We start from the raw sequence: 26,616 nt of genomic DNA, 5'->3' as shown, positions 1-26,616 counted from the left end.
GGTTTTCCTTTGCCTTCCTCTTGAGACTGAAAGAAGGTGACTTATCCAAGGACACCTAATGGAATTCAATGGCTAAGTGGGGATTTAGCCTTGTTCTCATAATTCAACACACAAACCACTACTCCATGCTGACTTTACTACTACTACTACGACTACTACTACTACTATTTTAATCAGCAAAGAAAACCACAACTAATTCTATTGTGCAGATATCTTTGAAATTTATCACCACACCTGGGTGGAGATGATAGCAAACCCTTGAATATGTTGCTATATCATTGGGAGGTGATGGTAAAATTCATTTATAATTGGAGGCAGCACTGGTTTACATCATTTAAAATGTTGGTAGGGATGTTTAAACTGAAAGAGATTCCTGCTGCTTTTTGTTAAGGTTTGGTTAATGAGGAAATCCAAGCTGAACTTGTTTGCAGCTTACACATTTCCAAGCGGAAAGGTGGTGATTTTCTTTGGTTACATAAGATATATTCTTCTCATGTTTTAGAGCAAAGAAACATCCTAATATAGCACAATTGCATGTATGTTCCTAAGGAGCCTCCAGATTTACTTACAGTATCTCCTCAAAATTTACCAATCCCATATTAGAAACATTTAGACTAGTGTCCCGCACCCACCACCACTGTCGCGCCGCCTCTTCCTTTGAGAAAGTTTCCAAGCACATGCTCACGTATATGTCTGCCAGCTCCAAAATAAGATAAGCAATGACTTCATACTCCACCTACTTGAATCTTCAGCTTTCCATGACCTGGATATTCTGGTGTTCACTGCCTTACATCCTTAGCTCAGGAATTACCCTATTTCCTTGGTTAACTCATAACAATTTAATCCAGAAGAATTACATATAAATCAAATAGTACAATACAATAGTGAATTAAACAAAAAAAAGCAAGCTGAACAATTATGTCTATGTAAAATGAGGCTAAAACAATCCTATTTAGGGTAAACAAAACAATGAAATGTTGTTGGCAAGTGAAATATTATTCAGTATCAGCTAGAAAATAAATTTAGATAGTTAAAAATGATAAAAGGTCTGGGTGGAGAAAAAGATCTTTGCTTGATGCCAAAACAATGTTATAGCAGGCAATATTCCATAATGACAAGTCCCACTCTCTTGTGGTCACCCCATATTTCATATTGCATCCCTTCACTACAAGTGTAGAAACTGCTTCAAGGGGATAAACTTGAATCTAGACTATAGCACAGCAGGTTTTAGATCACAAGATGCAACCTTCACCTATTGAAAGACAACACTTCCACCCCAAAATATACATATATATTAAAAGGTTCAAATGTAACTACATTCTTATGTAATCTACATTGTCTGATCATAATTTAGCAAATCTGGATTAGAGACATTTAGGCCAGTTCTCCTTTATTTTGAAAGGGTTTCCAGGTAAATACTTCTTTCCTTGATGCACTAGTTTTAAAGTGAGGGGAGTCTTCTGTGTGATCCAAAACTTTAAAATATAACCTAGATGTATCTGAAGAAAAATGAGGCTACAATCACTCATTAATATGCTTTTAGTTTTGTAACTTCTGTGTCTGTGTGTTTACACACATACAAAGAAAGAATTCTTTCCAAGCTTTGACAACACATTTCCAAGCTTTGTATCTGATATCACCACAGAATGCTTGTTCCAAGTTTTGGAAGGTTCACTGGGAAAACACTGTTGCAGGCCAACCTGGGTAGTGTTGGATATTATCTAGCCATTGAGGTCTAGTCCTTAGCAAGTGTCTAGCAATACTGACACCTAATGATGACTTTCATCTCATGCTGATGTACATCATCCCCCCATCCAGTAGGCTCAGTTATCTACTACGTCATAGGCAGATATAACCATATTCTCAATTGCAGGGTTGAAGTCAGGCACCAAGTCCATTTTTTAAAAGAAGATGGGAAGATAATAAACATGAAAGCAGAAACATATTAGTGCTCAGCACTACTACACATTCTACAGCCAAGTTTTATAGAACATGAGAAAGTAGCTTGCTTTTCTCCAAAATCAAGAAACTGCCTTTTTGGAAAAACTGGAGTGAACAGTTTTATTTTTTTGGAAGTCGATCCTCTGTAATTACAGTGATATAAAAAGGGGGATGTCTGGCCAAAACATTGCTAGTTAGAGAAGTTTTTTCTCCCATTCTCCAAAAGTACAAAAGTATTAGACTACAAAGTCAAGCAGTTACATATTCAGCTTCCATTCTTTTCTTTTTTAAAAAAAATTAAGTCTTTGGCATGGCAGTGTGTCCGTCATCCTTATCACCTTGAAGTTTGCACAAGGATTACAAAAGTTATATTTTTGGAATTGCAGTACCCTGAATTCCCCGCCAACAAGGTCAGTGGTCATGCTGGATGAAAGATTCTTTAGGTAACTTATTCAGGTTCTGAATTTTCCCACAATGGCTTTTTATTATTTATTTATTTATTTACAGTATTTATATTTCGCCCTTCTCACCCTGAAGGGGACTCAGGGCGGATCACATTATATACATATAGGGCAAACATTCAATGCCCATATACACATAGAACCGAGACAGACACAGAGGCAATTTAACCTTCTCCTGAGGGGATGTTTGATTCTGGCCACAGGGGGAAGCAGCTGCTTCATCACCCACTGTGACGGCACTTCCTCATTCCAACGTCATAAATTAGTTAATTTTGCCACCCCACTTTATAAGTGGTACCTTATTTCCTACTTGATAGATGCAACTATCTTTCGGGTTACTAGGTCAGCAACGAGCAGGGGCTATTTTTTAATTTTTTAATTGACGGGTGCTCACCCCGCCATGGGCTGGCCTTGGACTCATGACCTCATGGTCAGAGTGATTTATTGCAGCAGGCTGCTCACCAGCCTGCGCCAAAGCCCGGCCCCTATTTTTCCATGATAGTAAAATTACTACTCCATAAAAAAACCTGAAATACTAATTCATTATTCTAATTCATGTATTTTCAAACTTCCTTACAACAGGCTTTCTTAAATTAAGAAAGCAATGTTTAAGTCTTTTCCAGATTTTCCCATAACTAGCACTCTTGGCTAGAGGTATGGTACACATCCCAGTACAATATTTGGATGAATAACATGTCCCGTTCATCATCTTCTCAATAGTACATTCTGATCTTTTGGGTCACACAAGAGATTTAGTTTAATTATGGCATTTTGTATTTTCTTAATGGTACAAAGGAGACCTTGTGGCATACCACAAGCAGACATTTTAATTGGGCATAAATTACCATGATTACCTCCAAGAAAACCATGAAGGGCATGTCATTCCCTGTCATTAAGCCAGTGGTTCTCAGACTGTGGGTCCCCAGGTGTTTTGGCCTACAACTCCCAGAAATCCCAGCCAGTTTACCAGCTGTTAGGGATTTCTGGGAGTTGAAGGCCAAAACATCTGGGGACCCACAAACTGAGAACCACTGCATTAAGCAGTACCACACACCGCATCTCCAATGCACCTTGCATAAGAGCAGCATTCTGTCATTGTATTCCAATGTGTTTAGTCAAAGCATTAAAAGATATATCACATGGCTGGTTGAACTAAATGATACAACTTTTGGAAAGAGCTGTCAAATTGATAAGCAACCATGATCTACTAAGTTTTGAACAGGGAGTTGGAATGGATGGCCCTAGTGCTTTCTTCAAAGCTCCTGTTTGTGGCTTCCACGTTAAATGGCTTCCACACAGTGATGCCACTAACAGGCTTGCAACTTGACAGAAATAGGTCAAAGTGTTGTCGAAGGTTTTCATGGCCGGGATCACAGGGTTGTTGTATGTATTCCGGGCTGTATGGCCATGTTCCAGAAGTATTCTCTCCTGACGTTTTGCCCACATCTATGGCAGGCATGCCTCACAACCTCTGAGGATGCCTGCCATAGATGTGGGTGAAACATCAGAAGAGAATACTTCTGGAACATGGCCATACAGCCCAGAATACATACAACAACCCAATAGGTCAAAGATTGGCAAGCTAAGTCAACTTTTGCCTGTCTATGACTCTTAGTCATTGTGGAGGCCAGAATTCTCTTCCTCCTTCTGCAGTGACCAAAGCCCACCCATCCCCTAAGACTCACTATTTATTTAGCTGCTACTGCTCCCTAGTAGCTAAGAAACATTTATGATACATTTCCTCATATAGTATCTCAACTAATACAGTAGAGTCTCACTTATCCAAGCTAAACGGGCCAGCAGAAGCTTGGATAAGCGAATATCTTGGATAATCAGGAGGGACTAAGGAAAAGCCTATTAAACATCAAATTAGGTTATGATTTTACAAATTAAGCACCAAAACATCATGTTATACAACAAATTGGACAGAAAATGTGATTCAATACGCAGTAATGTTATGTTGTAATTACTGTATTTATGAATTTAGCACCAAAATATCACAATATATTGAAAATATTGACTACAAAAATGGCTTGGATTATCCAGAGGCTTGGATAAGTGAGGCTTGGATAAGCGAGACTCTACTGTATATGAAACAATACATCAGGTTGGAACATCTCTTACTCACAATGTCTGGGGGATCGGAGGTAGTACAGCAATGCAAATCATGGAAATGAGTACATGCCTCAAATAGAAGTGCTCATTGATATAATCAATGCCACCTGTGCAGTTTCTACCATGCTGCAAATTCACAAGAGGCCCCACATGTTCACACAGGTGATCAGTATAGAACCATTGAGCTTCTGAAGTGGTCCAAAGACTTCCACACCTAGATGTTGCTTAACACATGTTATTATTCTAGTAATGTCTGTGGGAAGGAAAATTGCATTCCAAATAAAGAGCATTAAAGTAGTGAGCCCACATTCTGTGAATGCTATGTTATTAGCAACAATTGTTATCCACACAAAACTTGTCAGATAAAGTCTTTCCAGGCAAAGGTCAACCGACTTTTACAAATTTACCTCTGGGGGGAAAAATCCTCCCCAGTATTTATATCAAGCTGGGTAAGAGCTCTGAATAACATATCTGTGGATGTTGCAATCATGTTAAGCTAAAAAAGAAACCACTTAGCAGTATCCCTTGCTGCTTAAAAATCTCTATTTAAACACTGAAATGGTTGAATGAAATGCTAAAGGGGGAGAGAACCTTTCAAAATGCCTACTATTTACTTGCGTTATCCCAGGAGTCTTTTCCAGAAGGATTCTTGTCGTGTGAATAACCGCTGTGCAAGAAAATACATTATAATCTACAAAACGTTTTGCAAGAGGGGGGAAAAAAGGTTGACTGATCATTTTTAAGTTCAGCTATGGAACGAAGTCCCAGAATAGCTGGCATCCTTTATTAGGGAAAAGTGAGTTGTTTGCATTGTGCTGTATGTGGGGTCCTGGCATTTTAAAATATTTTTGCAGTGGCTTGCAGAATAAATGAGAGATTCGCAGCATACAACTTACAAATGAAGAACTACCAAAACTGTCCACTGGGAATTGCTTCATGATGGCACTAAGAATTAAAACAGAGTAGGTAGTGTTATAAATGGGGGTGGGGGGATAATGGTGAGGGAAGAGATAAAATAATGTCCTAATGTTCTTCATACAAGCATCTGGATAACAGGAGACTATTAGAACCAACTTCAAGACCTGAGAACAGCTCCACATCACCATTTAGGAAGAGAGAAAGACTGTGCTGAACAACAAGTGACAACATTTTGTTATGTAAGTATAGACAGAAGAATTAAAAAGCCTTCCAACATTTTGCAAATGAAAGCCTGGACTAACAAGGCCAAGTGACATCAAAGTGTTGCTAAGATGGCAACGACAGAAAGAGCAGACAAGCTAAGTGAGGATGCAGCAGTAAGCTTTTGCCTGAGTACAAAGGGAAGGGCAAGATACTCTCTCCTCTCTTCCCCCTTCACTATTGACTTAACTGAGTGCAAATAATGTTTTCCTTCTAGTCAACATGCAGCAACTGTAGTAAACTGGGAATAAAGAGAGAAAGTGGGAGAAGGAGAAAGAAACCAGATAATTATAAAAGCAGTTGCAAAAGTGGAATGGCAGAGACTTCATTGGGACTGTTCTTGATAAATTTATTTATTTATTTATTTATTCATTTACAGTATTTATATTCTGCCCTTCTCACCCCGCAGGGGACTCAGGGCGGATTACAATGAACACATATATGGCAAACATTCAATGCCAACAGACAAACAACATTCAGTTTTAGACAGACACAGAGGCATTTTAAACATCTTTCCAGCTTCACGATTCCGGCCACAGGGGGAGCTGTTGCTTCACCGTCCATTTGTGGCTGTTCTTCCTTTTCTTTTCCTCGTGAGCAGTTTTATGGTGTTGTAGATTAGTTAAATTAGCCTCCCGCATAAAGCGTACCTAATTTTCCCTACTTGACAGATGCAACTGTCTTTCGGGGCTGCTAGGTCAACAGCAAGCCAGGGCTATATTTTTTTTATGGTCGGAGGCTTAACCCGACCCGGGCTTCGAACTCATGACCTCTCGGTCAGTAGTGATTTATAGCAGCTGGTTATTAGCCAGCTGCACCACAGGCATCAGATGTCTTATCACAAATAATTTCATGGAAGTCTATTTCAGCAGTTATAAAGCAGTTATGTTTCAACAGGTTTGCAGGAACAACTCCTCTTCAGACCAGTGGGCTACACTGTTCCTGCTGTGTACTGAATTTTGGCAGCAGAACATGGAAGAAATACATTAAAACATGCATGTTTTTGGCTTAATTTCAGAATAAAACCCATTTAAAATGAGCAGAGGGGTGCTTCTAAAAAAGAGATTATGAGTGATTTATTGGATTATATCTTACCTCCCTCCCACCCTATTAGAATTGGGGATGATGGAAACTAAAGTGTTTGAGATGTCACTGAATTTTTCTGGTACAATTGGTACAGACATCCATATCCTTCAGATGAAAACTGGAACTTTCAAGGCCAAGCAACATAAGTACAATTAGTTTCCAATAGTTATAAATAAAGAACACACAATTAGGAGAAACTACAGCAGTTTGCTTTTGCCCGAGTCTACTGAGAAAGGCAAACTTCTGCCCTGTTCTGTCTTTCCTGCACTGAGTTAACTTAATGTAGCGTATGGCAACAGAAGCAAAGCAAGGACAAATGAGGAAAGTTGGAATAAAAAGAAACTTGGACATTTTAAAGGCTACTGAAAAGCAAGATATTACAGGATGTATCAGGACTGTCTCTTCCAAAGCAAGAAGCTTGAATATGGGAACTTTGAGGTTGTTGTGTATTTTTTGGGCTGTATGGCCATGTTCCACAAGTATTCTCTCCTGACATTTCGCCCACATCTATGGCAGGCATACCTCACAACCTCTGAAGATGTCTGCCATAGATGTGGGTGAAACATCAGGAGAAAATACTTCTGGAACATGGCCATACAGCCCGAAAACACACAACAACCCTGTGATTCCAGCCATGAAAGACTTCAGCAACATATGGGAACTTAAGTAGTGTTAAAAGAAGTTATGGGCCCTCCAGTACACTTATGTAATCCACTACACAAATGTTGCACGGCCCAAATTTAAAGCACCATGAGAAAATATGGGAAACAAATCTATCTTTGTCAAGGCTCTTGTTTATGTTCTGGATTTAAAAAAAAGGCCAGAGTAAAGTTCAGTAGAAAATCTATCATGTATTTGTAGTAAACAAATGATAAAGTCAAGACAAAGATAAAGAATTAATGCTGCATATGCATTTTGATCCTATGTGGACTTAACCAAAAGTAAATTTTAAGTCCTGCTAATTTATGAGAGGAGCTGCTAAGTTTGCATAAGGCTGCAGCCACCTCTTATCCAATGCATAGAATCGTTTACTTTGTGTCCACTACAGCTTACTGTACACTCACTAAGACCCATTGAACAGAGGACATAGCTCTCTGAGAAAATGTGCATAGATCATATGGATACAAAGCGTAAAGCTCTTTCACAAGCAAGGCTAAAGTAATTCTTTCATTAGCACTCACCATGTGGGAACTGTCAGGATATATATAACCTAATCCAATTTTGTAGCATATGGGTAAGGGGACAGTGTCAATTTGTTTTAAAACATTTCATCCTATATAATGCAGATTTCTGCACTGTTCATCCTGCCAGAAGACATTCATTTGTTAGATAAGTACTTAACCCGGATTATTTGCATGCAATCCATCAGACATCTTATGCCAACAGAAGATGCCTGACAGATCAAATCCAGAAGAGATTTTCTTCTTAACTAGACAGCCTATTCCTGACAGGTTGCATAGTCTAATTTGCACTGTAACTGTTTTCATCTATTCATAGCCTATTGGCCTCATATAACCTATATCTCCTCAGCCAAAACTTTTCTGGAAGGAGACAGAAAATGTGGGAACAGATTGCAGAAGATAAATGAGTATAGACTCATGAATAGTATCCCTTATCCAAAATGCTTGGGAACAGAAGGGCTTTAGTTTTTTTTTTTATTTCTCTGGATTTTGGAATATCTGTATTTGCAAATATGGACATATTGAGATATCTTGGAGATGGATCCTATGTCTTAACATGAAACTAATTTACACTCTATGTAAACTTTTTTTCACATGAACTGAAGGTAATTTTATGCACATTTTTTTTACATGAAATAAAGTTTGCAAACATTGAACCATCAGAAAGTAATAGAGACACTATCTCACCCACCCATGTGGACAATTTTGGATTTTGGAGTATTTTGGAATTCTGAAAAAGGAGTGCTCAATTTGGAATGGAATTAGAGCAAATCACTGAATCAATCAATCCACATGGGGCTCATTTCTTAATTTATTGACAATAAGATGTTCTCCCCTATTTTCACCCCAGCTAAAGAGTTTTCTGGTATTATTCTTTATTTTCTCCAGAGAACACCAAAGCAAACAATAGGCATCTTTTAGCTATTGCCAGATCCCCATATATATTAGTTCATCTATTTCCAAATCCACTTTATAGAATTTACAGATTCAGTGGCAGCTATTGGTTCCCATTCCAGTTGGGTGGTGAATCTACTCTGTATTGCATATTTATCAAACTATGATTGCACATTAATTGCCATGTCAAAATCCTATAAAATCCTGGAATAGTTTGGTGAGACACTAAAGTGCTCTGGTTGAGAATTCTGAAATAATTCTAAATATTCTTCCCTTTAAAGCAAACCTCAGGAGTCAACAGGATGTTGCCATGACAGACAAAGTGGAATCACAGTGTTATAAATGTATAATGTGAAAGAGTGGTAGTTTGAACTTTAAAGAAGCTGTCCAAAATGCTGAACTCTATGCCCACAATAAGTTCTGCCTCTGAACTCCACTTTTTAAAGTTCATATAAAAAGGTGAAATAAATCAACAACTGGTCACAGAATAGGAATTATCAACTGTTCTTGAACCTGCAGGAGGTAGAGAGGATGCATTAGTCTGTATCACACTTACTGGAAAACAAGAGGAGTAGATAAGATCTCAAAAATTCCAATAAAAACAGAAACTACCAATTAATGAGAGATTTATTGCTGCCATCATGCTTGGGCTTCATCTGACCTTTCGGCCAAGCTCCAGAATATATTTTGCTTTTTTAAGGTTAGCCCTGGAAGACAGTAATGAATTAAGAATAAAGGAGGTGCCTTCTCACCACAACGCAGTATGTCTTCAGTGGCGAATAACAAAAGCAAGTTCCTAAACATTAAAAATATTTGAGAGTAAAATAAATGACCTACTAATTTAGAGAAATCTGCTTTCCATGTTGAGGACCAGAATATTTATCGGAAACCCATTGCTGAGTTGCAGTACAGAATCTTCAGTAAAAAAGGCAAAAAGACGATAGCATGTGAAAAATTGTTGCACAATGTAAGTGAATAAAATATTATATAACTATACAATTGTTACATGGCAACTGTAGTAGGCCATGTTTCATGATAGTCCTTATTCTCACTCTTCCAAGAATAATTCCAAAATACAAGTACCTTGGAAGATCTTTATCAGTGACTCGATTTTTGCAATTATCTACCTGAAGCAGCTCTTTTACAAACCTAACATAACTTGAAATACCAAAAAAGACCCCCAAGCCCCAAATCCTTGTCATAATAGTAAGATAGCAAACAACAAGGTGTAGATGGGTAGAATGATTATAGTAACGAAAATCAAAGGAAAAGGCCATGGGAATCCCTGACAGTGCTTTTATCATGCAACCCTTAAGTCTTGCTAAAAGGGCATTCTGAACAAGACTTACTTTGACTAGCAAAGATTTGGATAAAACCCAGTAGGTCAGAGGAACTGGGAGGGGGTGCATCAAGTCATATTGAATATCTCCATCTCCATCTCTTTATTGCCTCATATACAATCCCCTAGATAGATATACTCATCTCAGTATTTGTCAGTTTTGACTGACAATCCTGAATGTTGGTGCTGTTGTTACTGAGAGATGTTGACAGTTTGTTTTCTTAAAAGAGATCCTGCTTTTCCCTTACAGCAAGGAATAATCAAAAGAAGTTTGAGAAAAACCTTTCGGTTTAGCATTGCACCAATTCCTATACTTAGGCTGAATATTTTAACATTGCATCATCTTAATGTATTTCTAATACATATTAACCTTAGGCTGCTTGAAACTTTTTAATAGGATGAATAGCATTTCTTGCAGCTGTGGAATATAGTCCTTTTCTTATTACTTATCTGTTCATGTTTCCAAAGCAGTATGCAGTTTGCAATGATGTATGACCACAAGCAGTAAATGCATTACTATAGACACATGTATAACAAACACATTATGTTGGTATAGTAGTTAGAATGTTGGATTAATAGGTTGGAGATTGGGTTCAAGTCCCTACGGAGACATGAAGTTATGTAATGGTCCATTGGTCATTCAGAACACTTTATAGTTCACAAGAGTCCTCTGGAGACTGTGGGCTCCATGGAAAAAGAATGAGGCAAAAATGCAAATAAAATACAAATTTGGGCTAAATTGACTACTACAAACTATAATATAAAGAGCAATAGATAGATAAATACAAAGATAGATGTATAGATGGCAGATAGATTATAATCTGTTGGCCATAATTCAGTCATTCTAACCATAGATATAACCATAAGCATTCTACTTCTCAGATATCTTTTAATAACATGTTTTTTCTCATGAGTAGCCCCCACATGTTGAGGGTAGATCACCCAACCATGTAGGATTGAAGAGAAAACTGCACCGATCTTCCTCAAAGAATGAGCCCCTTCCAAACCATGTTCGGGCTATTTAGTATAAGCATTATCCCAGCCACCCAAGAAAAGCCTTTGCCATATTTCATCTACCAACATGTAAGCTTACTTTCAACTGGCGTACAACCAACCTAAATTGATTACATATAAGAATTCTTAATTGAAATTATCCTTTTACAAACCACAAAAGCCACACTGCCTTTCATTAACTGTATTGGCTTCCCTTTCCCCCTTAGCAACATTCTAGCACAGTTAATTATCAGGAAACATTTGTGCTAAAAGCAAATGAGAAAACCGAACAACTCCAATCCAAACCTCAGTAGCAAGCAAAGCCATTCATTATCATGTTCTCATATAACATTTCAGATAACGTAATGTTAAGGAGCTATTTAAAATAGTAATTGTGAGTAATGAATTATGTTTTAAGAATAATGTTTCAAGCGTTGGTCTTCAGATAATTTTCTTCCTAAGAGATATTTTGGGTTATATGGAAGTTTCAGACCTGTAGCTTACTAATATTAAATAACTCTCTGAAGTTTACCAATATCTATCCATCTAAAGGTCAGTCCTCTTTCATTAAAAATGGGATATGAAATCAGGAGGGTACAAGAATATTGAAAACCTTTTCACTCTAAGATCTCCCATTATATTGTCATGAATTTCTTATCCATCTATTGTGTATCTGCCCATCTATACATCTGAAGCAGACACGTGTTAGGGGTTGTGAGCCTATAAGAAATAGAAAGCAGAAAATAGAAAATTCCATGAGTTGTTTTTCACTTGTTAAGATTCCATACCTATTTTAGATACCATTCTTAAACTGGACAAGAAGGCAAGTTCTATTTTTATTTGGGGAGGGGAATCCACAAACAGGAAATGCTGATATTTTGTGCACCCTCATCTGTCTTTCCCCAAATATTCTGAAATTTGAGAAGCTTCATTCCCTTTAGAAGAAGAAAATATGCATGAAATTTTAAATGTTTTTTCTAAGGAAAAGAAATGGATTTTACTTGTATTGGGTACTGGTAGGATTGCTGAACTGGGATCTGAGAAATCCAGGCTCATGGTCCCACTGTTGTGGGCCAATAGTTCTCTGTCAGTGTGACCCACTTCATAATCCTCTTGCAAATATAAAGTAGATGAGCAAAGCGCCACTTTCACTGGAGAAAAGTGGGACATCAGTGCAGCAAGCAATTCTTTGATTTTTGTGTGAACAATGCCTCCTTGGTTGTTGTCCCCTTGACGCATCAAACATATTGTGTTGCTACACACAACACCTTTATTTGTAATATACATTCCTGCTGAGCTCTCCTGAAGCAAGTTCTGAAACTGAAACTTAAATCAACGTGGACTTCAAATCTCTCTTTATCTCTCTCTGTGTGTGAATGCTTTCGAAACAGCAAACTGAGCTCAGATCTTTTTAGTCCTAGGATGAGTCCTGCAGTCAACCTTACAAAAGCAGAACAAACCAGATTTCAGGTCAAAGCATGTCTGTCTCTAGTCTCCAAGAAAGATAATTCCAAAAACACAATGCCCTATAGGATTTGTATAATCATCTAGTCCCCATTAAATCAGTTTCTAGATAATTGGGTGGTGATTAAATGGGGCTGTACTCACTATTTACCCACTGTTCTGGGAAAATAACTACGCAAATAGAGTAACCTAATGTTATAAAGAAGTATGAGTCTCACTGTGAAGTTGAGTTAGCTTCCTTAATATTTAAAAGCCTGCTGGCCAAGGGGAAAAATCATGAGGAATTAAACTCATTATTCACAATAAAAATACAGGAAGCCAAGAATGCACAATCTGTATTAGTAGAACTTTTAGCAGTTATTTTTCCCTTTCAGTTTTAGACTGGCCATTCTCTTGTAGCATGGATCAAAAGTACTTCCATTGTCTTCATTTTTATGAGATGTTACAGCTAATTCATATTTTGTATTTCAACCCAGGAGACAGTTTCCTGAAATGTATGTTACTAGTAGTCATACTAGTTCTTGATTATGAACTTGGCAAACCATCACATCTTTGTGAGAGGGCTTTCTCTCAATCCCAGGACCATCCCAGGTATGGATGGAGAGGTCAAGGAAGATAGTCTTTGGTGGCTATTCTAATACTGTGAAATCTCATCCTGTGGGAGTCTAGGGGCGGTTTCAGATAGGAGTTTAAACCAGGAACAATTGTGTTTTAAAAATGCGAAAGTTCCCAAGTTCTAGTCCACACACGTCTCAGAAAGTGTGTGCTTTCTGGGGCAGGTGTCCAGAAGCCCTTCTGGAACATTTCTGGAGGACAGGGAGACAACCCTCATCCTCTCCTAAAAACCCATAAAATAGGAGGGGGGAGTAAAAATAACTTACCGACCACCATTAGACCTCACAGCACAGTTTCAGGGATATACCATTACATGCGAGAAAGTGAGGAGGGGATTGCTCCCTCCTCCCCCTCACTTCCTTAAGCATAATGGTACATCCCAGAAACTGTGCTGTGAGACCTAATGGAGGCCAGTAAGTTATTTTTACTTTTTAAAGGCTTTTTGAAGGGGGGCTTGGTGCCCTCACCACTTTCTAGGCTCATTTCGCCCAGAAAAATGCAAGAATTCTGTCTGGACTGCCCCCTCAGAAGTCGAGAACTTCTGAGGGAGCAGTCCATACTGTGGAAATGGTGGGTTCGACCCGCACCTTTCAGGAAGGCACGCATTGAACCCAATATCAAATTAATTCACTACAAAGCAGGGTTTTCCTGCTTTGTGGCAAATGCAATCGCTTTTCTGTGGGATGTCATCTGGATTCCCCACTTGAAGAAGTGAGAACTCTCGCTTCTAAGGAGCTGTCTGGATGTGCCCTAAGTTGCCTCATCCTTGACCTCTTTTCACCATGAATGGGGATTTCATCTTTAACTGGGTTCAACGAAAGCATATTTTAATGGGATAGCCTGTATCCTTATCTTATGTTTCATATATATTTTAAACAATTTCAAATATTTTAATATGCTTGCAATTTAATTTTCTTTAAAAACATGTATACTATATACTATTTCGTGACTATTGTGTTTTAATCTGGCATTCTTAAGCTACCTTGTTTGAGAGAAAGATGGGGTATAAATTAAGCTCAGAAATCCAATGAGGCTTGCACACCTTAAAGGTACCAGATCCCATCTGATATTGGAAGCTAAGCAGGGTCAGCTCTGGTCACTACTTGGGTGGAAGACACCGCTGAGTATTCTCTGCCTAGGAAAACCTTATAAAATATATGGGATCACCATAAGTTGACAGGTGACTTGAAGGCACATATAAACATACAAACAAATCCAGGCAGGCAGTATGAGATATTCACACCAGAGAAACGAACCCAAGGCAATTACAAAACTCATTCCCTGTATGTCTTTATGCATATCTAAGAATATCATGTCACTGAAAAGTTTGATTTCTCACAAAGTTCACGAACTTAGCATATCTTTAAAAAAGATTGTTACTCTGGGTTCAAGTGGGACTTTCCAGCAAAATATTAAATAATATCAGAGAAAATCAATAATTTAATGCTGCTTTGCATGTTAATATATCGCAAGACTGCAATGAGCTTCAGAATAGGTAGATCTGCTAATAAATCTTGCCAGATGAAACTAAATACTTGTGCCAAGGATGTTTCCCTGTTGGGGCACATCCTAATTGGAAGATTCTTCCAGCTGTGAATATGAATATAAGGACATTTTAGAGAATGTGAACAGTCTAACTAGAAAGAGATGCCACATGAAAGAAAAGTGTTAAACAGCTGTTCCAGCCATACTTGGAAGAAGATGTGTGTACTTTGTTAAAGAGAGGACTTTATAACAAATGTAAAAGTAAAGTAGTAAAGAATTGGCTACATTTGATGTTAGTTCAAACTGTGGAGCATAAGCTCGGTTTCACTGGTAAAAGATGTTCCAAACTTCAAGATGAAGCAATAATCTCAACATATTACTGTTGATTAGTGTAGAATAATAATAATGAGCAAGAGAGCTCTCTTTCCTTAATCCAACTGACACGTCCTCCTAACATCTGATGTGCAAGGTTCACCACGATACAAAATCAAATGGTATTTTCTATCATGCCAAAGCATGAGGAAGCCAGACCCAAATTATGAAATGACTAGTCTTAAATTAATGAGAAGATATGGCAAGTGCTCCCATAGTTCACTTGCCATGAAGGGCCCTCATACTGGATAATTCTTCCATATTTCCTGGATAGTGCTGTAAAATAAAGGTCTGTGCTTTGGCAAAAAAGAGAGGTGCTAAATTAGATCCAGGAGATGCACACAGTTGTTGCCATGCCTGATCAAGGTAGATCTTTTAAATAAACTATCGAGTGAGCTACAGAAGAACTGTATAAGACATTATGTAATAACTTATCGGTCTCAATAAGGGGTCTCTACAAAAGGCTGAACAGTATGGTGGACTGGATAGAAGCATTTCAACCTTCTGTCTGTGAAAACACTAGATTTATGATATCTTTATTTTCAGGATAAAAACTATTGTCGTTCTTTGGGATGCATATTTGTTTATAAAGAGCACCCATCAATTTTCTTCTGAACAAACTCCTAATCACAGCTGTGCCTAAACTGAGTTTTGAAATGACTGGCCAAATGTCTGAATATCAGTCAAATTGAAACATGGCAAAAGAAAAGATGTTTCTTTCTAATGTGATCTCCCCAACATGCAATCCATCTTAGTTGTGTTTGTTCTCTTCCACTAGATTTCATTTTCATAAAAATGTACGTATTTTCCATTAAAATGCACTCCTCCATCATTAATTATGATGGAAGTTTTTCTCTCAACAAGACCACAGGCACACAGTAGAACTTAAAATAAAGTACAAACAATTCAGAAATAAAATGCTGTCTTGCTGTATAGTGATTATAATAATTAAAAGTGACAGCAGAGTTCCCAGCATGAGCTATTCCACCTCCAAACTTTTCCTGAAAACGTCAGCCAAGACTGGCATTGATTCAAGTGAAAAACTTTTTGTTTCTTTGGAGTAAATGTTGAATTCTCTCTGTGTGCTACTTATACTTCCAATAAAAACTGGAGAGACTAGCAGCTATTATATTTTCATGATCTAGTAACCTTAAACCAATCATATGCTACATAATTTTTGCAGTGGAGTTATCTTATCCAATTTTAACCTATATATAAGTCTCTTTGCCCCCACTTCCCATTCTACAGAAATACAGGCCCAGGGTCTTCCATTAACAAATACAACATTTTTATGACACAAAATGAACACAAGATGCTTGAGGTCCTAGCCAGATGGCAGAATTCCCAGGTGCCTTGTTCCAAATTTACATTCAAAATAGGAAATAGTACCAAAGCAAGGATCGTCTGTTGTGGCAGTGCATCTCTTGCAACAACATTATCTCCAAAGGAAAGCTGTAGCAACACAAAATACTTCTCTTTTCCCTGAACCCATAGTGTTGCGGATGGGGACACAGCCTAGATAGTATGCAGATAGAACTACAACATGCAGCACAAATTCTAGACATAAAATACCATTTTATAAATAAACAACTGTGTCTATAAAAAACATCATCTATAGTATCGTGGCACCAGGGCTCAAAGGATTCAGTCTCTGGACGTTATGACTCAAGAAAAGGAGGATATTATCATTTGTGACAATGTTCAGACTCCTCTATTTCAGCTGAACTCATGGTTGGAAAGAATATTTTCATGTCAAAAATGGAGCCCCCAGACGGCGTAGTGGACTAAGTGACTTGAAGGTTGGGTTGCTGACCTGAAAGCTGCCAGGTTCGAATCCCACCTGGGGAGAGTGTGGATGAGCTCCCTCTATCAGCTCCAGCTCCATGCGGGGACACGAGAGAAGCCTCCCACAAGGATGGTAAAAACATCAAAACATCCGGGCGTCCCCTGGGCAACGTCCTTGCAGACGGCCAATTCTCTCACTCCAGAAGCAACTCCGGTTGCTCCTGACACGAAAAAAAAAAATGTCAAAAATGATTGTAAAACTTGTTGCTTATATGCATGAAGACCCTGATGGCAAGACACTTGGACTAACAAGAATCTTTGAATCTTGGCACATATTATATGCAAAACTAACACATGCTTCTTTTGCCCAGTAAAAGACGCTTGCCGCAATATAACAAGATGTTTCAGGATAGAACATAACATTTCTGTGATTATTTTATTCACAAAATTGCTGTTTTCCAAGCAAAACAGCCACCATGGATCTTGCATAGAACAAATCTCAAATTGCAAATAGCTGTCAAAAACTGTGCAATTGGCAAATATTTTTTCACAGCAGAGACAAAATTGCTAAAATTACATCTTTCTTCCTTTGACAAAACTTTTGTGAAGAACTACATCCCTAGCTGAATATATTACTATGAGCAATCCCTGTTGCAAAACCAAAGGTTTGGGTACTTTCTTATTGAGTCAGCAATTAAGAGATGTCAGTTTGACAAAAGACTGGTTCTGTCTCCTGTTAGAGCTGGAAGCTTCTACAATTGGCCTAAAGATAGGGCTCAACACAGCTGCCTATGGAGATTCTTAGGCTCTCCTTGGAAGTGTGGTTATGGAATCTGTTAAAATAGAGCCTTGCACTTCATTTGACCAGTACAGGTCAAGTATAAGCAATACTGGCACATATTATTTAAATAAATGTGCTTGCTCAAATACTATGTTACTTAAGGGTAGAAATTGGTAGAAAGTTAGATCTAGGCTTCATTGGTTCAATGTCACAAAAATTGTTTCTATTTATGTTGGTCACAACCAGGTTATGCTATTAGTCTTCAAAATTTTAAAGAGTGATAATCTTTGTATGGATCTTAACCATATATTAAGAACTTTGTATTTGGCAATACTCTAATCTTAACTTTTGTTTTCCCAAATGCATATAGATGTGAGAGTTCCAGTGCAGAGAGCCCTTTCAAACACAAACAGAAAAATTTGGTTGTCCCTAGATGTATCTATATTCAAATCTTTGGGGGGAAATCCTTTTTTACTACAAATCCCCCAACCAACATGGCCCACCCCTCATTGCAAACTGTTTTTGAGACTTCTGGGTTTCAGCTGTATAGCAGGGAATCATTGTTTAAGGAGGAAAAATAAGTTTGCCTCCAGATTTAAAACACACACACACACAAACCAAACCCATTCAAATATCTCTCCTTAAACCCATATTGATGAATGCACGTTATCAGGTTATGAAGTGCATTCATGAAATAGCCTTTAATCATGCAATAGAATAGAGTTTGATCCATGTGTATGTGTGCTGATGTAATTGCAACTCACCTTCCTTTCCTCCCTAATGCAACTGGTTTAGATCCCAGAAAACAATTTGAGGGATTTTATGAATGGAGTGAGCTATGGGAAGGGATAGTATGTCCCAAAATCAATTGTAGGTACCTGTCATAAATAAAAAATTTCCATCTACAGAAACCAGATGCACAGGAATCAGTCCACTGCCAGTTCTAACTCGAGGAAACCTAGTGAAATCAATAGGATTCATGTAAGTGGTATTAGTAAACTCCATTCATTTCAATGGGTCTACTCAAGTTAGACATTGCACTGAGTTCACAATGTGAAACAGTTTTGATATCTTGATCTTGAATGGCAATCTTTGTACACTGTGCAGGTATAGATTTCAGAATATCAACATCTTTGCTCGTAAATTCTCAAAATAAACAAAAAGGAATACATTAAAGACCATAGATACTGCACTCTCCCATCAGCAGTAACTTACAATTACACTGTGTTTTATGCTTTTCCGTTAGCTCCACCAACCTGTTTCCGTAGCAACTACTGCATTTTACTCAGCTCATGCCTAGGATTCAAAGCAGTGTTGAGAAAAATAATAATACTGTTGCATACTCTTAACAGCATTGCTGAATTTTAACTGCGAAGATATAACACAATGAGTGATATTTGCCATAATTTTCTTGATTCTAAGTTCCTAGCAGAGAGATAAGTCTTAACTTAGGGTTTATATTAAAGTGCGAGAGAAAATCAGAAAAAATAGTATATTTTCCTGACATGGTAGTTGTTATCACACTTTCCTTTATATTACTGTTGAAAAGTATGGCTGATATCTGAGCGTTCTTCTACACAGTCATATAACCCAAAATATCAAGGCAGAAAATCCCACAATATCTGCTTTTAACTGGGTTATCTGAGTCCACACTGCCATATATTCCAGTTCAAAGCAGAAAATGTGGGATTTTATTCAGCTTTGTGGAAGGAGCCTGAGTGTGTATTGCATTCCATAAAGACTGTAGGAAGTTTCTTGTAGAAGTTATTCATCTTAGATATATTTCCAAGAATTCCAAGAGCATTTAGCAACTATGGTAGTTGCAAATTTAAAAACGAAGAAGCTGAAATCACCCAAATGCCACAAGTTGGTGGCTGCAATGTTATATATTTTCCTCCCATCAAGCTTGTTGTCGCATCAGCACCCAAAATAATGGAGGATGGGGTACACTACCACTTGAACCAGAACACATTATTATCCATGCTCCCAAGAATATTTGGCCCTGAAAGTCTTTGAAGGTCCCTCTAAGTCCTCCTGTACTATTTTGTTATATGTTTCCAGCCCAAGTAAAGTCCAATTACAGGGTTCGCTGTTATCCACATTTTCAAGTACTATATCCACAGGGAGTCTTAAGATGTATCCCCTGAGATATGGAGGTTATACTGCATTCCTCTTCCAGCATGTTGTTATAAAAGTAACTTAAATATTATCTATATTGTCCAAAAGGGATGTAAATCCTTGTTGAATTATAAAAACAGTATGATGTATTTATGTGCTCTTTATAGGAATTATAGTTTCCGCTCTACATTTTGAGTTTTGAGTTTTACAGATCTGGTACTAATGAGTTTGATTTAAAATGTCCTGTATGGGAACTTCTAGGTCCTCCATCGTGACTCCATGGTCAATTCCTTCCACTCACACTTAAGGACCTAGAGATTTCTAGAGAGGACTCTAGCAAGACTGGTGGACCTAAGAATTTCTAGGACTTCCAATGTGACTCTATAGTCAACATAGAATCACATTGAGGGACCTAGAGATTTCTAGAGAGGATGCTTTTCTAGGAAGCTTTAGGTCTTCCAATATAAAGCCATGGCAAGTTGACCATTGAGACATATAGGAAGAGTTAGAAATTCTTATAGAGATGTTCTTAGGTTATTTTAAAGAGCATTTTTTTAATTCAAGGCTTTTGACTTTCACAGAGGTCCTGTATCCCTAATCCCAGCGAATGTGGAGGGAGTAAACAGACAAACTTTGGCTTTACTAGCTAATATTTTTCAAGGCTGTTCAGGCATTTAGTTAAATAGCTATTAACGTTACCTAGCTCCTGGTGCATTCCAATAAATCTAGGCCAATAACAGGAAAAGATGGCTACCATGTGTAAATCTCACAGCAACCCAAGATAGGTTAATTTAGCTTTGCTACCATAGTTCCACTTATACCTGTATGACATACTATTGACAGTTTTCCCTGAGAGTTATTCCTTTAGCGTCTACAGATCTTCCTCTGAAGAGTACACTTTGGCATAGGTCATTCAGTAGCAGACATATACAGACTTTCTGTTTTTAAAGCAAGTAAAAGTGCCAGCCAGGGACAAACTTGGTAGAAAACAGTTTGTAAAATATAGGCTTACAAATATGTCTGGAAGGGTTATTGTTTGACCTGGAGTTCAAGGCTTCTAATCCTAAATACATCAAGGTTTACTGTAAATACTACACAAGTAGAAGAAGACAGCTTGCATCCTGTTAAAGACAGAGCTCCCAATTATGCATGATATGAGAAATTCAGGATTTGGTGCCTGCCAGTGACTACAGGGAAGGATTCAAACAATGAATTAAAGCATGTGGTATGAATCATGAAAGTTATCATCTATATATATGTAATATTCTATATTTCCTGCAGTTAGTTTAATTTGACCACAGCATGTCCCAATAATTCCAAGACGAGGGAGTATGCATTTAGTAGAGCAAGTCCAGTTTCCACTACCATATGATAAAGAGTCCCTTGGAATAAGTTGAGAGCACATTTCTCTCACTTCAGTAATCTTACATAATTTATATTTCTGATATTGGGGGGGGGGGGGGGGGGAATCAAAGTCAGCATTTCTGTTATCCAGATAAATTTCAGGTACACTTTCATGCAAAAAAAGTTGTCTTTCCTCTTCCAAAAACATGGTGTCCTTTCTTCCTTTGGTACAAAATATTGGAAGAGGATATTTAATGTACTTTCTCCTTCATTTTAAACACATTCAAAGTTTGGGACTTTGATCTTATCACAAAATCACTGAGAGCTGGCACTGGTTGAGATTATCTGCTTTGAACTGTATTAGGTGAGTCTACACTGCCAGATAATCTGGGATAAGCAAACAATCTGGGATCAGATCATGGGATATAGGTCAGGGTAGATCCAGTTTGGAACAGGTATTATATCCACTTTCTGGGGTACTGAGATACTAGCATTTATTTTATAACATATTTTTGGTTTGTTTACTGTTCAGAATTCCAGATTCTCAAGCCCTATAGATTCTGCTCCTTGCTTCCTTCCATCTCTCTTCAGGCAAATCTTGACCAAACAGTCATTCTGAAAGGATGGTAGGAATTCTCCATCTTGATTCACCTGCTATTTTGTCCTCTTAGCTCTGATCACCAGCTGACATGTATCACCATCTTCCAGTCTCACTATGTTCTGTTCTTCCTCATCTGTCATACCTTTATTCTGTATGAAGTTCTAAAACTGGAGCTGTAAAAATTCAATTCCCTTTTCTCCTACTGTAAGTGTGAGGTGTGAACAGATGGACAAACTTCTGTTGCCTTCTGGATACTCTTGGAAAAGGACAAGGGCTGAGAACCAGAGAAATCTGGCAGTTACTCTGTGCTTCTGCCAACATGGCAACAAGGCAAGGCCTTCTCTCACAAACAATCATCAAGAGATGTTCAGACAGACAAACATCCATACTGGATACAATAATAATAACTTGGACAGACATTTATTTATGGTAGTCTTTGACAGCTGTCTCTAGTTTCTTGATATGAATAGTTTCCTGATATATCTCAAAGCTTGAAAAAAAACAACTGATCTTGGAACTCAGATATATAGCTGTTCAACTGATCAACTATACTTTGGCACAACAACTAAGACGGCATGATTTTCAAACAGAAAACAATAAAGAGTGAGTAAAATTGGTCAGTCTAAATATTGTTGTCATTTGGTGTTTTTTCCAGCATTTTGATTTATACCCTGCATTCCCTACAAAACTCAGGTTTAAGGAGAATTTAATTAATCAAGATCACAAAAAAATCCAAATTTATCATCATGTCTTGATGCCACATATGTATTAACATATAGATGGCCTTTTGCTTGACTCTTTTTTATTTGGAATGTATCTTGAACAATAGCGCTCTGATTCCCATTTGTTAGGAAGAGCAAAACACATGTATCATCATCAGACAGAAACTCCTGAAACGCCAAATCAAATAAATGAGCACAGTTTTAGAACTAATCATTGCAGTCATAGTGACTCACCTTTAGAAGTAACTGATTAAATTATTATTCTTGTATTTAATTTAATCAACCTGAAGAAATGAAGTGCAATACATACAAATAGCATGTTTGTATTCCCTTGGGCTGCAAATAGAGAACAATCGGTTCTAGAATAATTGGAGAAAATTTGTGCTGTGTTCAGAAGAGAATAACAAAGCATTCATTTCATTCTTTTATTCAACAAGTCCACAAAGAATCATTTACTTAATGGCATTTCTAATGTGCTGTGTATTTATTCAAACTACTACTTTGTGTATGAGAAAGAAAAACAATTACCAAGGATGATTCCTAATAAAATGCAACCAAATGTAAGCTAGTACAACACCTGCAGTTACTGCAAATTGCATTCTAAAATGTATTTTACTCCTTACCTATTCTTATGGTTGGGATTGTGTGTGTGTGTCATGGCTTAAAAATATATTCTAAATAAACCATTTTAATATGCATGTACAAAAGATAACAATTACATATGCATATATGTGTGTGTGTGTGTGTGTGTGTGTGTGTGTGTGTGTGTGGTTATATTTTAAAACAAAGACAGAACTACGTTTGAATACTATGTAAAATCACCTGAATTAACTAGCTGCATTGAATTAGTAGATGATAGCATTCATATTCTGGCCATGAAGACCTTCACCTACGGATTTGGATGGCCAAGAAAACTTGAGTCACATCTAGGATTCAAGCCAGAAAACAATGCATATCTTTAGGAGATAGTTCTCTACATCCAACAGCCAACACATTCTTGCTTGTGTAGAGGAACACTCAATAAAATAAAGCATCTACAGACCTCTAAGTACACTATATAACTTTGAGCAGTGTTCATATTCAATGGAAAAATCAATATTTCAGTTAGAGAGGTCCACCATTGCTCCAAAGATGTTGAAATTGTATCAATAAAACACAGATGATTGCCAAGAAAGCAGAATTATTCACAGAACTACAGAGTGAGGCTCTGATATAGATTCATAAGCATGGCATCAGGTATCTGTACTGTTGGGTACTTCATTATAATTGCAATCTTCCATAGGCCCACCACTCTACTATAAGACAGACAAACGCTACATCAGCAGCAGGAACTAACTTAATTCAGTGCTGTTGGCGTACCTTACATTTCTTATATTCTTCCTAGATTAGAGTGTCAGTACTCCAAATAGGGAATATCAGAGTAAGGGAGGAAGGCTGGTAGGCATGGCAATGGCCATCAATATATCTTTTTACACCATATCTATGTACCTATCTTGTTTAACCTCTTTATAGTGCTTCAGCTAATCGTATTGGTATGTAATGTTGTCTCAAAAGAAAGCCGTGTTCTATTGGTTTTCATCTCAAACTAGAACTAGGCAGCAGGGAAAAGACAACAGCATTCAGGATGTTCTTGCAGATAGTTCCCAAATAAAATGTACAATTTGTGGTGGGTAGCGTAAATATAATTTCTGATGTGCATTTTCCCTAAACTGTCTCATTGCAGCCTGCACACACTACAAATCTCCTTACCAAGCTCAGCTTGGAGCCCCCTTTGAGTGAATACCCATCACAACAACCTCTAAGGTCAGTCCTATCAACCTGCTGTCTATTAATATAGTAATATATTAATGAGAAAAGGGGTAATGGGAGAATAGGGTGGTTCTGGAATGCTACAAATAAGGAAGAGGAAAAGAATGATGCAATAGATAATAATGGTATGTTTTGTCATGGAGATCCACTCTTGAATGTGCTCTCCACATCTAATCATGTATATTTATGAGAGCTACTTCTGACATCATGTCCTTCTCATTATGCAAAATGAAGCAGCCATCTTAAGCTGTAGATGCTAGAGAAGCAGGATAGTTATTGGAGGACAAAACTGTTTGTGTGTTGCACACAAGTTGCACTGCATCCCTTAAGGTTAGCCTTTTGCCCCTGAGTGCAATGGAGAAGGAGTGAACTGCCATTAATCAGCAAGGATTTCTGCTTCTCATATTTTATAAAAATGATAGAAACCAATCCTATTCAAAATGTTCATGGTCTCAAGCTTTTATTTGCTTCTCCCTCCAAAAAGACAAGGAGGGGAAAGTATTTACTTTGTATTGTGTTTAATATTTTAAACAGCACTTTAAGATGAATGCCCACAAATAAATATTTCCAAGCTAAAGGACTACTTACAAGATAAAAGTGTATTAGAAATGAAAACTACACTTAAAAAAGCATGGACTTTGTATTTATGGGCTTTCAAAGGACAAAAATCATTTTAATTGGGTGAGGTACTGAAATAATAATCCTATTTATGAGTTTCTATAAATGCCATTCCTTCTCTGATTAAATGTCATAGGCACAGACTTGTTATTTAAAAACCAGCGAGGCATATTTTGATAGTGATAATGAAACTTCCCAAAGATTTGTCTCATAAATCCTATTCCTTTCACACTGAACAGCTTTCTCAGCATAACACCCATCATTTTACTTCTACAATCATCAGGAGAAAGAATTGTAGTATTTCTGATTCTGTGCCCAGTGTGCTGCTCCTGGGTTTTCTCAGGGACTTTAAAGATACTGTCAAAATGCTACAAATGAAGTATGGATGTACAGTTGGTCCCCCATTTTAGCAGATCTGATATGTGTGGTTTTAATAAGTTTCTGTCGTCTACCCTAAAGCATGAAGCCAGTCATACCAAGGAAGAGGTCTGGAGCTCAGGAGGGAGGCTGGGAAAATTGGGGAGGGATAGCCAAGCCTCTTCTCTCCCCTAACCTATCTCCCTCCCCTGCAAATGGGGTTTTTGTGGAGGCTCCGGTCACAGCAAGGAGAAGGAATTTAAGAGAGCAACTGGGGAAACTGAGAGGGATTTTTGCTTACAGGGGAAAGAGTAAGGAAGGAAGAAGCTGTTTTCCCAGATAGCCTCATGGACTCCTCCCCATTCTGAAAAGAGACACCACCAACACCTTGGTTGTGGGGGAGAGAGAAAATGAAGAAAAGCAGACAAGCTCCATGTGGACTATGGTGGTGGCACTAATGCCTCATTTCCCCTCCTTGGCCTGTCTTTTCCCCCAAGAGGATCCACTAGATATTTGTAGTTTTTGCACATTCACGTGGTCTCCCCCCCTAGCCCCCATGAATATGGAAGGCCAACTGTAGCCATTTTCCAATGAACCACAAAGTCATTCTACTTACTGAGATCTGTCTTTGTCATAGGGAAAAGAGAAAAAAGTCTTGAGTGATTTGTTGTATGGAAAAAAGAGTATTTATTTATTTAAAAAACAAGGCACATACAAGCATTTGGTTTACCTAAAGTTAACCTATGTTACATCTAGTAGCATCCTGGTGTATCAGCCAACATGATAGGAATTCTGGTGTATATAATATATATGCCAAATTTACATGCCTAGATTTGAGCACTAACAACAAATATTTAACCGCTAAATCTACAGCTCTGTAGTTAATTAACAAGGGATCATCATTTCATTTTTCGGCAAAGTTTTGTAACATTTTAATTTTCGGAGTATGTATTTAAAATTCCATGCATTTAAAAGAACATATAAAAGATGACAAAGGACAGGAGAAACTGCAAAATGTGTCATAAAAGGATTGCTCTGTAGCAGAAGCCGAACTGAAATTATTCAGGACAGAAATTATTCAGGTGTTCCAAGAGAGCAAAATACATTATTGGCTATCTAACTGAAAAATGAAAATGCAGCTACAGATATTAACTTTGCATTGAAATTTAGCCTGAAGTCCACACATCAGTATGGGAAACAATAGTTTAACTAAGGCCACATCTACACCAGCCAGTTAATCCAGGGCCAATCCGGAACAGAAATGCCCTCAATCCATGATTAGAGTCAATTTGATCAAAAATTAATTTAACATTTCATTGTTTCAACCCTCCCCCCATTTCAGTTGTATATACCCTC

The 26,616-nt window shown here is 37.7% G+C and overlaps 2 protein-coding genes across 5 annotated transcripts in view; one reads left to right on the top strand and one right to left on the bottom strand.

The window, feature by feature from the left end:
• The window catches only part of immp2l (inner mitochondrial membrane peptidase subunit 2), a 658,834-nt gene that overhangs the window by 340,101 nt on the left and 292,117 nt on the right, over nt 1-26,616 (bottom strand). The window lies entirely within an intron of this gene.
• The window catches only part of lrrn3 (leucine rich repeat neuronal 3), a 51,157-nt gene that overhangs the window by 4,256 nt on the left and 20,285 nt on the right, over nt 1-26,616 (top strand). Inside the window, exon 2 of one of the 2 annotated variants that reach the window (XM_008111143.3) lies at nt 24,200-24,279. The exons of the other annotated variant lie outside the window; for it this stretch is intronic. The gene's annotated coding sequence lies outside the window, so the exon portion shown is untranslated. The remainder of the gene's footprint in view (nt 1-24,199; nt 24,280-26,616) is intronic. 2 annotated transcript variants of the gene reach the window in all.

This window comes from Anolis carolinensis, chromosome 5, assembly GCF_035594765.1.
Source record: "Anolis carolinensis isolate JA03-04 chromosome 5, rAnoCar3.1.pri, whole genome shotgun sequence".
In the NCBI taxonomy this organism is placed as follows: domain Eukaryota; kingdom Metazoa; phylum Chordata; class Lepidosauria; order Squamata; family Dactyloidae; genus Anolis; species Anolis carolinensis.
The sequence above is the reverse complement of the archived record's forward strand: the minus strand, read 5'-3'. Positions and strand labels throughout refer to the sequence as shown.